Genomic DNA, 14811 nt, shown 5'->3' with positions numbered 1-14811 from the left:
CCCAAAGAAACCCCCAAGAAAGACACATGGGAAAATTGCTCCTCAGTAGCTATGAAGGTGCTGCTGAAGACATCTCCTACTACATTGTCCTGCATCCCCCTCTGAGGTATCATTCCAAGTAAGAAAATCACGTTTAGTCCTCCATGCTTCGTTTTCCTGGGGAAACAGTAGGTTCCCCTCTCTTAGGGAGTGAGAATTACGTAATTGCCTATATTTCCTTTTATATCCAGGCTGCATGGAAACACAGGCCAAATTAGAATCTTAGAGTAACTGTGTCTAACCTCCAGGCTGGCATACTTGAATGCTCCTTTCTCTTTATCTGAATGTTTCACTTCCATTCAGAGCATCTGAGCATGTTCCATTACATGTGACAGTTTCGGTGATTTGACGACATTCTTGGAAAGAAGCATGATAAAAACATATACATAGATAATGAGCTCATCAATTATTATTTTTAAAAGTATAAAAATCAGGATGAATTCACATCAGGTTAACTATTTTTGGTTTGGTTCGTGCAGGGGGTATTATTCTCATTGGATTGTCTTAGAAAACAGCCCCAAAACCTGTCTTCTCTGTTTTAGGAATAGTTTTTGTATTTTGAAGGAAAACAGACATTCCATTCACAATCTGGTAAAAACCAGTGACAGTGTGATTCTGCGGGCCACTCACCAGTCCCTACCCCAAACTAGCTGCTCAGCATTTTTGCTTCTCCCAGATGAGGGTGGGGGGTCAGCCAGCCCGTCCAGGCTCGGCGGCAGACAGGTTGAGATTGGAATCATGCACCACCCAACCTCCCCCTCACGTGGCCCCCGAGCCTGGAAGTTCTCTTTGGTTCTCAGCAAATCATGCTGATCGACACTGGTTTGGGGATCAAATTCCATTCAAATCAATGACAACTAGAGACCATACATCAGACTCCGGGAGTTCTGGGGATGTCCAGGCAACTTCTGGAAATGCAAGGTCATCATTTTGCCCAAGTTTACAACAACGCCAGGATTTTCTAAGCCAAGTCAGCTGCATCTCCGCCCAGCATGGCAATCACCTCCTCCCTTCCCCATCGCCCACTGATGGGCTTTGCCGCTCAAGAAAAAAAGAAAGAGGCTTCCCTGGTGGCGCAGTGGTTGAGAGTCCGCCTGCTGATGCAGGGGACGCGGGTTCATGCCCCGGTTGGGGAAGATCCCACATGCCGCGGAGCGGCTGGGCTTGTGAGCCATGGCCGCTGAGCCTGCGCGTCCGGAGCCTGTGCTCCACAACGGGAGAGGTCACAACAGCGAGAGGCCCACGTATCGCAAAAAAAAGAAAGAAAAAAAGAAAGGCTAAGGTGGAGTGGGGAGGGATGGATTGGGAGTTTGGGGTTAGCAGATGCAAACGATTACACTTAGAATGGATAAACAACAAGGTCCTACTGTAGGGCACAGGGAGCTATATTCAATATCCTGTGAAAAACCATCATGGAAAAGAATGTGAAAAAGAATAGATACCTGTATCACTGAATCACTTTGCTGTACAGCAGAAATTAACACAGCATTGTAAATCAACTCTACCTCAATGAAATAAATTTAAAATAGAATTAAAAAATAAAATACAACCACCAAATTGCAAAACAGAAAGAAGGTTGATCTTGAATAGCCCTCTTATTATCATGACCAAAGTATCAGAAGGAGAACATGGAAACCGCTGTGCTTTCAGTCGGTCCAAACTGAGGCGATGCTGAAACAACATGCAGCTACCGCGCTTGGGGGGTTCTCTGAAAGCAGCAAAGTTCGGCAGGTTCTGTCCGGAGCCCAGCGAGTTCAGCCACTGTAGTGGAATCGTCACCTCCCCGACCTCTCCCTCCTTGCTCTCAGCCCCACAGGCTCTCAGTGCTGGGTGTGGGAAAGGGCAGATCACACAGGGTTTTGCAAATTTTCAGGGCATGCGCTTTCCTTCGCCCGCCATGGAATCAACCCCTTGCAAAGGACATGCCTCTCCTCACCTCCGGGTCTTCTTTCTCTCCCTTTTTGCACAGAGCGAAACTCTTTTGAGAAAGAGCTCCGTTTGCTCCCAACAAGGCCCCTGCCCCAGGCCAGCCTGGCTCCATCGTCAGTCACTCACTGAAATGGTACTGAGAAGAACTTTATGGAGAAGGTGCTCAGGGCCTGGCGGGGCAATGGGGGAGGATGGAGTCAGGGCGGGAGGGGAGGACAGGGGTCCCGAGAGGCGAGGGCAGCTGCAGGGCTGTGGCCAGGGAGGCACCAGGTTTTGGGTGAGTGAGCTGGGCTGGCGGGTCCTGCGGAGGGTTTGCGGGTGGTGCTGGGACCTGACTTCGGTTTGGACGGTACTGCTCTGGCCAGCCCGTGAAGAACAGACTAGAACAGCACCGTGTGGGGCGGTGACCAAGAGAAGGCGAGGGCCAGAACCCCGGCCCTGTGACGCTGCCACTTGTCCCTTTGGGCCCCTCACGGCCTCCAACCTCTCCCCCGCTTGCTGCTTTCCTGGTGACGAACATGACCGTGTCCCCTGATGACTGCTCACAGCCTGCCCATCAGCTACCCAATTCCACCCTTAGAAAGGGGGCCAGAGGAACACGCCCATCCACAGCCCACACGCTCCCCTCTGGACCACAGTCCAGCTCCCCGGACCCTGGAATGCCCCCGCCTCAAAGCCCCCAAGCTCCCCCGCCAGCTCCTGCACAGGCCCCCTCCCTAGCCTGCCCCCCACAAGGGCAGGTGACACCCCTGGGGTGTACCCCCTGGGCAGAGTGGGCAGCCGAGGAGAGGGCTGTTTGCAGGGCGCCATGGGCAGAACCTGGACGTGAACTCGGGGTGTCTCCACGCGTGCAAGGCCCTGGTGATGAGGCTCAAACCCCAGGTCAGAAGGAAGGACGGCGGGCCCCACGAGGCCAGTGAGAATGCACAGCCCTTCACCCACTCCAGGTAGCAGGAGAGACTGGCCTGAAGCCCGGCAGGCAGGAGACAAAGACGGGAATTTCACGCCCCGAAATTATAAACAGGGCCTCCTCTACCCACAGGTAGCATCAGTGCTATTGGTCGCCTCCTTCAAATACTCTAGAAGTGGGGCAGGCTGAATAATGTTCCCCAAAGATGTCCACCTCCCAGTCCCTGGGGCCTGTGACTACGTCACCTTACACGACAAAGGGACCCTGCAGATGTGATGAAGTTAAGGACGTTGAGATGTGGAAATCATCCAAGTGGACACCGTGTAATCACAGGGTCCTTATAAGAGGGAGGCAGGAGGTCGGAGAGGAGAGAAGATGCTCATTGCTGGCTCTGCAATTAGCAACTTCTAATAACAGGGAGGGGCTGGGAGCCACCAGAAGGTGGGGAAGGCAGGGAAGGTCTCCCCAAACCCTTCCGAAAGGCAGGCAGCTCTGCTGACACCCTGATTTTAGCCCCGTGTGACTCATCTTGGATCTGACCTCCTGAACTGTAAGAGAATACATTTGTTTTATTTCACGTGGGGACAATTTGTTACGGCAACAGTAACAAACTAATTCACAGAGCTTCTCACCCTCGGCGCCAATGCTATTTTGGGCCACTTATCTCTTTGCCGTGGAGGCGGTCCTGTGCGTCGTAGGAGACTTAACAACATCCCCGGCCTCTGCACACGTGATGCTAATAGCCCGCTCCCCGGTCCCAGCCAGCAAAAATGTCTCCAGATTGTCAAATATCTCCTGGGGGCATAGTCACGTACACTGTCCTTCATGCTGACTTTACTCCAACAGACCCTCAGCAAAGCCCCCGGGTGCACCTGGATTCCCAGTCCATCCGCCACTGAATTCACCAAACCCTGACTTTCACCAAACCCAAGCTTTACAGGTAGAGAGCTGAATGAAACACGGTCGTTGCCTCAGAGAACCTGCAGTCAGCGGTCGAGGTAGCTGCTGAAATGAATAATTACATGGTGGAATCTCATCCTTTATGGCTGTTCTAAACTCAGAGCAAATGGTAAACAGCAGCATGGTCAGGGTTAGCCTTGGCCTTTCCTCCAGAGAGTGTCAGGTGGACACACGGGGGCATCTTACATGCCACCAGCACTGGGTACAGATCTGCCACCTCCTGAGAGCCACACGAGGGGCGTGGTTCCCCTTCAGGGCCAGCAGTGAGAGAACAGGGCATCTTCCCTCTTAAATTGAGATGTAATTCACATCCCATAACATTCACCCTTTGAAAGTGTACATTTCAGAGGTGCTGGTACATTCACAAGGTTGTGTGATCATCACACTAATTCCAGAACATTTTCATCACCCCCAGAAGAAACCCCGTATCCACTTCCCCCCTCACCAAATAGTCCCAGCCAACCACTGATCTGCGTCCCCTCAGAGTTCTAGAAGTTTCCCCCAAATAAGCTATAGATGCAGTTAAAATCACTTCCTGATGCCAGACGGTGGGTGGGTGCAGCATAGCTCTGTTCCATGCGTGTGAGATACAAAGGCTTAATCTAGGTACTAGATTGTAGGATTGCAGGTGATGATTATTTTATTCTTTTATGTTTAAATATTTTTTCCCACTATGAGAATCCAATAAAATTTTAACACTCAAAAAAAAAAAAAAGCCAAAGAATTCATTCAGCTTAACTCAGTAACGTCAATAACAAACCAACCCACCCATTAAATATTGAAGGAGATCCCAGCTCATCAAGAATGCATGAAGCTATCCAATTACCTGTACCCTGATAAAGCAATTTTCTGACTTAGCTATTCCCTTTATGACAAAGGTCGTTAACCATCTGAAGAACAGCTTAAAATTCATGAAGTTTGAAAAACCAAAGGTAGACACCTCTGGTCTTCAACATAAGCCCAATTTCCATTCCGGAGCGCTGCCTACCATCTCTTGTTCTGCAGTGTTTGACATTCCTAAGAAATGGAAACGCATAATCGGTTTTACAGGATCGCTTCCAGAAACATTCACATTTTCTTATTTATTGCTTCGTATGCCACAGGGAGGGTAAAAGCGGCGCCAAGAGCCCTGAATTCTGATGATTTTGAAACTCAGAAGGAGTTTCAACCACTTTCTGCTTTGGAAGTCCGCAGCCCCTCCTTCTTCACGCTCACGCTCAGGAAAGCGGAAGTGAAGCCCATCCTACCTTTAGGACCTGTTCTAGGTTCTCCAGCTTGGCTTGGAGTTGGTGTTTCTCCTTCACGGCCAAATCGCGTTCTCTGGTCACTATGGTGAGCGTGTGTTTAAGTCGAGCATACTCTGCTTTCACCTACAAGTAGCAAGGATGGAGAGAAGGGGCTGTTTACAACATGCATAGGAGCTGCGGTGGGTATTTGTCCCCAGCTGTCATCTGTCACCTCCCCTTTTTGGAGACTCTTCCCCTCTGTCATCCTCAGTCATGGACTTCATGGTGGGTCCACTCCTGCTGGGGTGAATACGTGTGACCAAAGGCTGGCCAGTCAGCACATAGCCTCCTTCTTCATCCCACCCATCCTCGCCACGGCCACAGTGATTGGCTCGGGACTGGGAATGTGACCCAGGTCTGGCCAATCAGTGTAATCCCATGCCCTGGATATGGTGATTGGTTGGGGCAGGGCACAGGACCCAGGCGCATCCGTGGAGAATGAGATATTGGCCTTGTGTAGGAATCCGGGAAGAGACTCTCTCTTTTGCCCTCTGGACTTGGAAAGTTGAGGACAAAGGCTGGAGCTACTGTGCCATCATGAGGGAAGAACTCAGCTGAGAATAGAGCCAAGAGAGGCCGAGGGAGAAGTAGGGTCCTGATGACATCACTTGAGCACCTAGATCAAGCTGTGCCTGAAGCTAGCATTTTCCTTTCCTGTTACTTGGGCCAATAGATTCCCTTGGTTTGCTTGTACCAATTTGAATTGTCTTCTGTCCCTCTGAACTGAAAGTCCTAACAGACAAAAGGTTACCCAAATTGTCGAGCCATACTAATTTCTGTCATCTAAAATTTTCACCCCGTCTTAAAAGTGGACAAAAGGGGCAGCAAGGCTCCACATGGATTAGAACGGTAGGTGTTCCAATAACCTCAGAAATCACGTCCACCCTAAGCCCACAACCCCCAGGACCACATTTAGAACTCATCTGGGAGGCTCCACCGATTCTCCATCTCTCCTCTGGCTTCTTTGAAACAGATAAGGGCAGCCATTGACGAAGAAGTTATCTGATTTATTTTCCTTTATTTTAATTGTGCAGCGTATTTTAACCCAGCCACAGGATTTTAATTTCTCTCCCTCCTCCCCAAACATTACAACATGAATTGTGTCTTCAATAACAGACTGTCACAAAGTCACTTTTTTTTGTTTTTTTTTAGCTACAAAAGTCCTGCTTCAAATGCTTTAGGTACAGAGTGCTCGTTTAACCTTACAATTTCTGTGGCACAGAAAGAAAGGAAGGCGCCCACTTGGCATTCCTAAATGGAACAGGGTTACATGGAAGCTGTTATTAAGAGGTCGTAGAGGGATCTGATTCCCAGAGGTATTTTCACGGCATTTTGCTACAGCATGATGCATCAGGCGATGAACGTGGGGAAAAATTCACACGCTCCCTTGTGAAAATGTCATGACCTATAGGAATTAAGCAGTACCCGCACTTGAACCTCAACACTGGGTTTGCTGGAAAGCCATCACTTCTCATGTTCTGGCTAATCAAGGAAACTAGACTTGGGACTGGTGTTCGACTACCCCAGGTCCAGTCTCACACAGTAGCCAGCACTAGCTCTCCGGAATAAAAAGCAGATCTTGCTGCTTCCTGACTGAAACCTCCCAGGCTGCCATGGAGATCGGAATAAAATCCAGACTCCTGGTGTGGCCCCAAAGTCCTGTAGCATCTTGCCCACCCACCTCTCTGATCTGACCCGCAACCATTCACCATGCTCAGCCACCCTGGCCTCTTTTTTTCCCTTGAACAAGCCAAGCTTATTCCCGCCCCAGGGCCTTTGCACGGCTCTTCCCATTGTGGCACATCCCTACCCAGCTCCCACTCCACCCCCCCCGTCTCTGCCAGTCTGGCTCCTTCTCATCAATTATGTCACTCCTCAGACAAGCCCTCGGGTACCAAAATCCTCCCCACCTGTCTGCCTCCTTTCCCCTCACTGCTTTGCCCTGCTTTATTTTCCACGGGCGTTTATCACTATGTGAAATTATCCTGTGAGCTCTTTACGTTTTTCTTGGGGTTTCTCCTCATTAGAATGTAAGCTCCGATGGGAAAGGAGTTTTCTTTTGTGATCCGATTCCCTGTCGTCAGAGAGGAGAAGCAGAGTGAACAGCCAAAGTCCACATAAGTCAGGTGTTTCCAAGAAACTCAGATTCACGTGTTGTAGGGAATCCCCCGACTTGGGTTTCAGGCTCCGTTTGCTGACCTCATTTATTTCCATACATTTAGTTTTTATCCAGTCCCTTATAAGAGCACCGGGCAGTCAGGAATCACCCTCCCGAGGGCACTGACCAGGCCTTTGGCCAAGAATAGCCAATCCCCAACCTGCAGACAGACCACAGCCCAGATGTGAATCTGCTAACTGACTGGCAGGCATCAGACCTGCTCTCCCACAGGGATGTTGCCAGCGTGGTTAGGACAGACGTTAGAGGGTCAGGCCCACCCATAAATCCCGCTTACCCCACATGGAGCTAAAGTGCTGTGCTTTTGTTGTGGGAAACACTGTGTTCGTTGTATATAGTAACTTAACAGAAAGCAATACTGTTGGGGGAAAGAAACAAGCTTTATTTGTCTTGAAGACAACGCTTTAAAGGACAGCAGCTGTGGACGAGGAAGAATCTACCAGAGGACTTCTGGGCAGCTAAAAGCCTCCGCAAGTCGTTGGCATTTGCACTTTAATACATCTGATACACGTCATCTCATGCCAAGATTGTGGTTTTGCATTTCTTTGACTTAAAATTTTCCATTGTGTCCCCTTTATGTTTATCGGAATGATTGAGGTCACTTCCCCGGTTTGCAACAATGGAAAGAAAGTCTGCTGGTAAGGAGACAAAAGGACAGATTTGGGGAGAGACTGAGGTAGGCTGAATAGAGACCCCACAAGGACGTGCACATCCTAACCCTGGAGCCTGTGAACGTTACCTTACGTGGCAAAAATGACCTGGAAGGGGTGATTAAGATAAGGATCTTGAGATGGGGAGACTGTCCTGGATTATCCTGGTGGGTCCAGTGTAGCAATGGCAAGGGTCCTGATGAGAGGAAGGCGGAGAATCGGGTCGGAAAAGAGATTTTAAAGATGCTGCACTGCCGGGTTTGGACAGGGAGGAAGGGGCCACGAGTCCAGGAACGCGGGTGCCTCTAGGGGCTGGAAGAGGTGAGAACGCAATTCTCCCCTGGAGCCTCCAGAAGGGATGAGCCCTGCCGACCCCTTGATTCTAGGACTTCTGACACCGACCAGTCTGGTTCCAGTGACTCCACAATTAAGAAAGGAAAGGAAAAAGAAAGTGTTGGAAACATGAGGTTAAATTGGTCTTGGAAATCTCAAGGACTAATCTCTCACATGAAAAAAAATACCTGTTTGTGAACATCTCTGCTCTTTCCCAAGAAATGAAAATTCTCCACTGTCACTGGTCACGTCACCCTCCAGCTCAGCTCCCTTAACTCACCCACACCCACCTAAATGGCCCTTAGTAACGCTCCCCATTGCTTTTCGAGGTGCGTCATCTCTTTCCGGCAGGGACCCAGACTGAGATGCCGTGTGACCCCATTCTCCGTGACAGGCCAGCGGGAATCTCTGGGGGGCAATGACCCCACGTGAACACGATGCTTTATAAGAAAGGCTGGGCTGCTCCAGCTGCAGCGAGGACGGGACCCTCAGCAATGCTGCGGTGACCACAAGAGCCGCGGTCCCCGCGGGACGACGCTGCAGGGGCGCAGGAGCCTGTGTCCCCGTGCGTCTCCAGCAGGTGCCTCTGCCCTGGGCTCTGGGAACTTCTGGTCGCATGAGAACAAGAATGCCCCCTGGGTGTTTACGTCACCCAGCCTGGGTCCCTGCTACCTGCAGCTGAAAGAACCGCCGCTGACTCTCGCAGAGAAGGGGGCTCTCTCTGATCTGGTAACAGCCGATCCCGTCTGGAAACAGGACCGAGGCTCCAAACGAAAAACACTCTAAATGTCGGCTCAACGGGCTGCTTGCAGCGCTGGAGTCTCAGGACCTCACGCCACTGCCCAGCCGGCCTTTCCAGCCCCGCCCGTCCCGGGAGCCTTGGAAGAGAGGCCCATCGGCTTACAAGTCCCTGGTCCCCGGCTGCCCAGTGTCCGGAGCTCAAAGCCGGTCACTTTCATGACCAGAGAACCCCATAGAGCCAAACCTATGTCCTGGCAGCTGGACTAGAACATTCTCCTGGGAATCAGCCAGGTTATCTACTGAAGGAGAAGGAAGTCTCGGACTAGCAGAAAGGATGGGAAGAGATTTTCACTAAGACCTATAAACTCCCCTCCTCCACAAAAAGGAAAAAAAGTTTTCAGATGTTCAAGCTTAAAAGCCCAGACAATTCCTCCTAAGGTGGAAAGCTATGAACAGTGGACCCTTACAAGATTTTGTTTTTTAATAAAGGAAAAATAGATAATGATACTCAGGTGTGCCCGCTGGGCTTTTCCAGCCAAAGGTGTGTGGCTCCACGAATCCCAAACATCCACGTGTGGCATCCGACAGATGCCCAGTTTTCTCAGTAATGCGATGAAGAAGAGAGACCACCAGCTAGGGAGTGGCATGACCACTGTCCATACCAGTCATTTGTAACCGAACCCGGAATTCCAGCCAACCTCAGATTTCTGGCCAGCAGGTAAAAAGAGTTCACAGGTCATAGGTTCACAGGTCATGAACTTAACACCCCACACAGTACCTGGCTTCAGAACATGGGTGCCACCGTGTCCTGCTTGCTGCCCGGGACCTCCCACCGCACACAGGCACAGTGGCGCACTCCTGACTCAGGCACCAGATCCCGCCACTCGACTCGTCTCTATATCAAAATACAGATTTCGGGGGCAGCCGCGGTAGCACCAGGCGGGAAAGTAGCTTAAGACATTAGGCAACAGTTACTCAGTGAGAAAGCCTGAACCTCCAGTTAGCTACCGGAACACCTGCCCAGTTTGGGGGGTGGAGCTTAATGGGCTCCTTTGAACCCAGGCAAGGAAGAAATTTGAAATCAGTTTAAAAAAAAAAAAAAGTTTGGTGTGCAGGCTTCGAGGGCATTGACCCCATCCTTTGCACTGTGTCCTGCATTCCCAGCTCATTTGTTTCCTTCCACAGGGCTGCCTGCCCAGGGGAATTCAATGCAATATTCCAGATAGTCCAATATCCAATTTTGCACCTACGAGGCAATCCCATCTGGGCAGGCTTCAGGGGACACACTGACTGCATCCCTTTGCCTCAATAATTAAGAGCTCTGAGCATTAAATTTGCTTATTTAATCAAGGCGACTAAAAAGCAGACTGCAAATCCAAGCCCGAATCAGCTGGGGGAACTGGGAATTCCCAGACGTCTTCCAGAGAACCAGGAAGGCTCCTTGTGTTTCTACAGGTCACAGGGGCGGCCCCCCCAGTGGATCTGGTGCTGTGGTTGTATGTTTTCAGCAGCACCACAAACCGACCTGCCCCTTGCACATCCCCAAGTTACCCCAGGACACAGACGCTGGTCCCTGAGGGCCGTCTTTTTTTTTTTTAACATCTTTATTGGAGTATAATTGCTTTACACTGGTGTGTTAGTTTCTGCTTTAAACAAAGCGAATCAACTATACATATACATATATCCCCATATCTCCTCCCTCTTGGGAGTCTTTTAATGCTGAAGGGAGCTCATTTTCTGGGCCTTGAAGCTTTGTTTAAAAGGCCACGGTGGGGCTTCCCTGGTGGCGCAGTGGTTAGGAATCCACCTGCCAATGCAGGGGACACGGGTTCGAGCCCTGAGCTGGGAAGATCCCACATGCTGCGGAACAACTAAGCCCATGAGCCACAAGTACTGAAGCCCGCGCTCCTAGAGCCTGAGCTCTGCAACAAGAGAAGCCACCACAATGAGAAGCCTGCGCACTGCAATGAAGAGTTGCCCCCGCTCGCTGCAGCTAGAGAAAGCCCGTGCGCAGCAACGAAGACCCAACGCAGCCAAAAATAAATAAATAAATTTATAAAAGGCCACAGTGTGGAGGCAGCAGGGGAACACGTTTCAAATCTTAAAGTGAAAAAATAATGTCGGATTTGGTGAGAGTTCTATGGGAGCAGGGGAGCCCCTCAGGGTAGCTAGAGAGACAGGTCCGGGAATGAGACGGTGGTGGACCCACCACCTGGATCTGCTCTACGAGAACCACACTCCGGGTGCAGGAACCCAGCTTAGGAGCGGACAGACGCGCACATGGAGTGAACTGAGTGAAAGAGAGAAGCCGGAAAGAAAAGGAAAAAGAGAAGGAGAGAGAAAGCCAGGACCAACCCTTCCTCTGGCCAGCGTGCCCAGCCCTGTCGTCAGCCCGCCTCCGATGCCGAAAGCACCACCATTTTTTTTCATCTTTGTTCCTGTTTAAATACAAAGACTCTTGGGCTGAGAAGGTCACTGAGCCTCATTATGGATTCACACTTCAGCGTGAGTGAGTTTATCAGAGACTTTCCTGTTTGGAAGGAAAAAGGACAGAGGACACAGGGCCTGGCAGGAATAGGAGGCAAAAGGGGAACTAAAGGGAGAGTTGGGGGCGTAGAAAAAACACATCTTTTTTTTAATCGTGGTAAAATACTCATGACATAAAATTTAATGTCTTAACCATTTTTAAGTGTACAGCTCAGTGACATGAAGTACGGTCACACAGCTGTGCAGTCATCACCACCAGAACCTTCTCATCTTCCCAAACTGAAACTCTGTCCCCATTGGACACTAACTCCCCATCCCCCCCTCCAGCCCTGGCACCCACCATCCTGCTTTCTGTCTCGAGGAATCTGACTGCTCTAGGGACTTTATATAAGTGGGATCCTACAGTGTTTGTCCTTCTGTGACTGGCTTTTTTCACTGAGCGTAATGTCCTCAAGGTTCACCCGTTGCAGCACCGCTGTCAGAACTTCCTTCCTTTAAAGGCTGAGTAACAGTCCATTGTACGTATATACCACCTTTTGTTATCCATTCATTTGTAGATGGACACGGGGGCTTCCACATTTTGGCTATTATGAATAATGCTGCTATGAACAGGGGTGGACAAATACTGCTTCTCAGTCCTGCTTTTAATTCTTTTGGGTGTATCCCCAGAAGTGGAGTTGCTGGTTCATGGTGTGACTGCATTTTTAATTTGCTAAGGATCTGCTATCCTGTTCTCGGTGGTCCCTGCACCATTTTACATTCCCACCAACACCTGCTATTTTCTGAAAAGCACAACTTTTGGGGGGGGGGAAGAAAAAAAAAAAAGGCCAAACAGGAAGGCAGGAAAGTAAGTGTGTAATCAAGAAACTCTAATTTTTATAGTAACTGAAATATGCTTTAGTACATCTGTGAAATTAGCGACTCCAAACCACCAACCAATCGTTAACTAATATCTACTCTGAGCACCCACGATGTGTCCCGTTAGATCAGGTGCTGGCGATACAGTGATGGATATGAAGGCAAAGACCTCTGCTACCTGGGAGGTGACATTCTTATGGGGGGGTGGGGACAGACACACACATTAGTGAAGACACATGATCGACCAAGTAATAAGAGACACAAGAAGACAAAAGCCAGGTGAAGCCACATGGTTAGAAGGAGGAGGAAGGAGGGACGCAGGTGGGAAGCAGGGAAGGTCTAGCTGAGGACGTGACTCTTAGGCTGACATATGAAGAGCGAGAAGCTGACGGCCATCGGAAAAGAAGGGAGTAGAGCTCTAAGCAGGGAAAGTCATGGCCTGCCCAGGCAGGCCTGGTGGTCAGAGGAGCAAAAAGAAGTTCAGGGTGGACAGAACTTCAGGAATCAAAGGTCGAGAGGCAGGTGACAAGGCTGAGCAAGGTGGCGGCCGTGGGGAAGAGACGCATTCCTATTTGGGAGGAAGTGTACTCAGAGGAGCAACACCGCCTGGCTTGAATCACCAGATCACTCTTGATCCTGCCGGAAAATGACTGTCGGATGTCAGGAAGGGTGGTAAGCAGGCCGTGTCACCATCTGGGCCAGAGAAATGGCGGCCTGCATTGGTGGGACACAGTGGGGATGGGCTGTTCAGAGTGAGGTGCAGGGGTGAGGAAAGGAAGAATCCTGGACGGCTCTCAGCGTCTTGGCCTGAGCAGCTGGGCGATGGCCAGTCACTGGGATGAGAAAACCAGGACAGGCAATGGTTTGGGGATCGGACATGGGAAGTTTTGCTGCGGCCCCGATGTGACCGAGTAGACGTCTAAGTAGGGATACCTAGCAGACAGCAAACGAGACGTTTCCCAAGTGCTTCGGGCAGTGGCCGCATGATGAAATAGAAGAGGCGGGACCCAGCGTCCCGGCCACCCTCCTTTGGGTGGGCTGCAGTGAGTCTCCCTCTTCGCCTTCCCCAGGTCCCTGCCTGACGGCCCCCCTCCCGGTGGCCCGTCAATAGTGGCTGTCGGTTACCTTGTCCAGCTGCCGGGCCCTTGCGGGAAGGCCTGCATGATGGGGTCTCAGGCGATGGTCTCCCTGGGCAGCATCCTTCAGTGCATTTTCCTAGAACAAAAGGAAAGGGCACGGTGAGATGAAGCCCCAGCCTCCAGAGACACGTGGAACAGTGGTGAAGGGTTCTGATTCGAAATCAGACGTGGGTTGGGTGTGGTTCTGCGATTTACAGGGCTTGTGGTATTGGACCGGTTTCTTCTCTTCTTTCCGGACCATGAGTTTCCTACTCCATAAAACGGGAGGAATGACACTTCACGACGATGTTACAAGCAGATGATAAAATAGTATCTATAAAGCCTGTAGTGAAGTGTGAGAAGGTAATTCACATCCGATCCACGGCGTGCTGACCTGCATTACACGTTCGTGTCCTGAAGCGGCAACAGAACCGCTCTCCAACTGCAGTTTATCTCAAGCTTTGACCCGCCCCCTCTCCTCACAAACACTGCTCCAAGCACATTGCCGTAATGAACGGTAGACAACTGTCTTGCTCCAAAAGAAGATAAAAATCTACGAGGACTGTGGATGGCTGGAACACATGTGGTGGTGGAACTCCCAGGACCCGCCAGACTCTGAGTCCAGAAATGGGCAGAGAGAATGAGGACCCCAATTTTTCTTGCTACGCAGGACTGGAGGCGTCCCATTTGAGGCTAGAGGCCTGAGCAAAGGTCACCACCTGACCCGAGACTGAGGTCAAGTCCCCAACCCCAGAGCTCTAGCTCACATAAGGGAATTCCCTGGAGAGGCAGAGGGACCAGACCCCCTGGCTCAGTGATATCACCTGTGCAGGAAATCTGAGCTACCAGTAGTAAAACTGGGAGCGTCCACAGGGTGGGACAGGACTACAAAGAAGTAAGATGAGCACAGAAAGAGACAGATCGGGGGTAAAAATGTCCCATGAAAGGTGAGTCTGAAAATAGAAATTCCAAAACCCAGAAAGAAAACTCACACTACTAAAGAGATTTAACAAAATTGGTAACCAGGGTGAATTGACTCCAGAAGAAATAAAAATGACAAAGCAACCTGCCAATGACATCAGCGAGCAAAGTTGAGGGTCCCCGCAAAGGTAAAGGAAGGGATGACGTCCACTCAGAAAGCATAAGGAAGCAGCAGCAGGGACGATTAGTGGCCCGCTGTGGAAGGGGACGGCAACGGCCACCAGTAGTCAGGTCTGCACAGTTTTCTTGTTTGCTTGAAAACAAGTGTGTTCTCTGTTCACCTCCTAAGTGAGTTACTCTCCGGGGAGCACCCACGTCTGAACTGACCCGGGAATCTGCTCTG

At 50.5% G+C, this 14811-nt stretch overlaps 1 protein-coding gene across 1 annotated transcript in view; it reads right to left on the bottom strand.

Annotated features, from left to right (window-relative positions):
• The window catches only part of RIMBP2 (RIMS binding protein 2), a 238106-nt gene that overhangs the window by 97884 nt on the left and 125411 nt on the right, over positions 1 to 14811 (bottom strand). Inside the window, exons 2-3 of the mRNA XM_060029334.1 lie at positions 13495 to 13584; positions 5086 to 5208 (exon numbers count right to left, since the gene is read on the bottom strand). The gene's annotated coding sequence lies outside the window, so the exon portion shown is untranslated. The remainder of the gene's footprint in view (positions 1 to 5085; positions 5209 to 13494; positions 13585 to 14811) is intronic.

This window comes from Delphinus delphis, chromosome 13, assembly GCF_949987515.2.
Source record: "Delphinus delphis chromosome 13, mDelDel1.2, whole genome shotgun sequence".
Taxonomy (NCBI): Eukaryota; Metazoa; Chordata; class Mammalia; order Artiodactyla; family Delphinidae; genus Delphinus; species Delphinus delphis.
The sequence above is the reverse complement of the archived record's forward strand: the minus strand, read 5'-3'. Positions and strand labels throughout refer to the sequence as shown.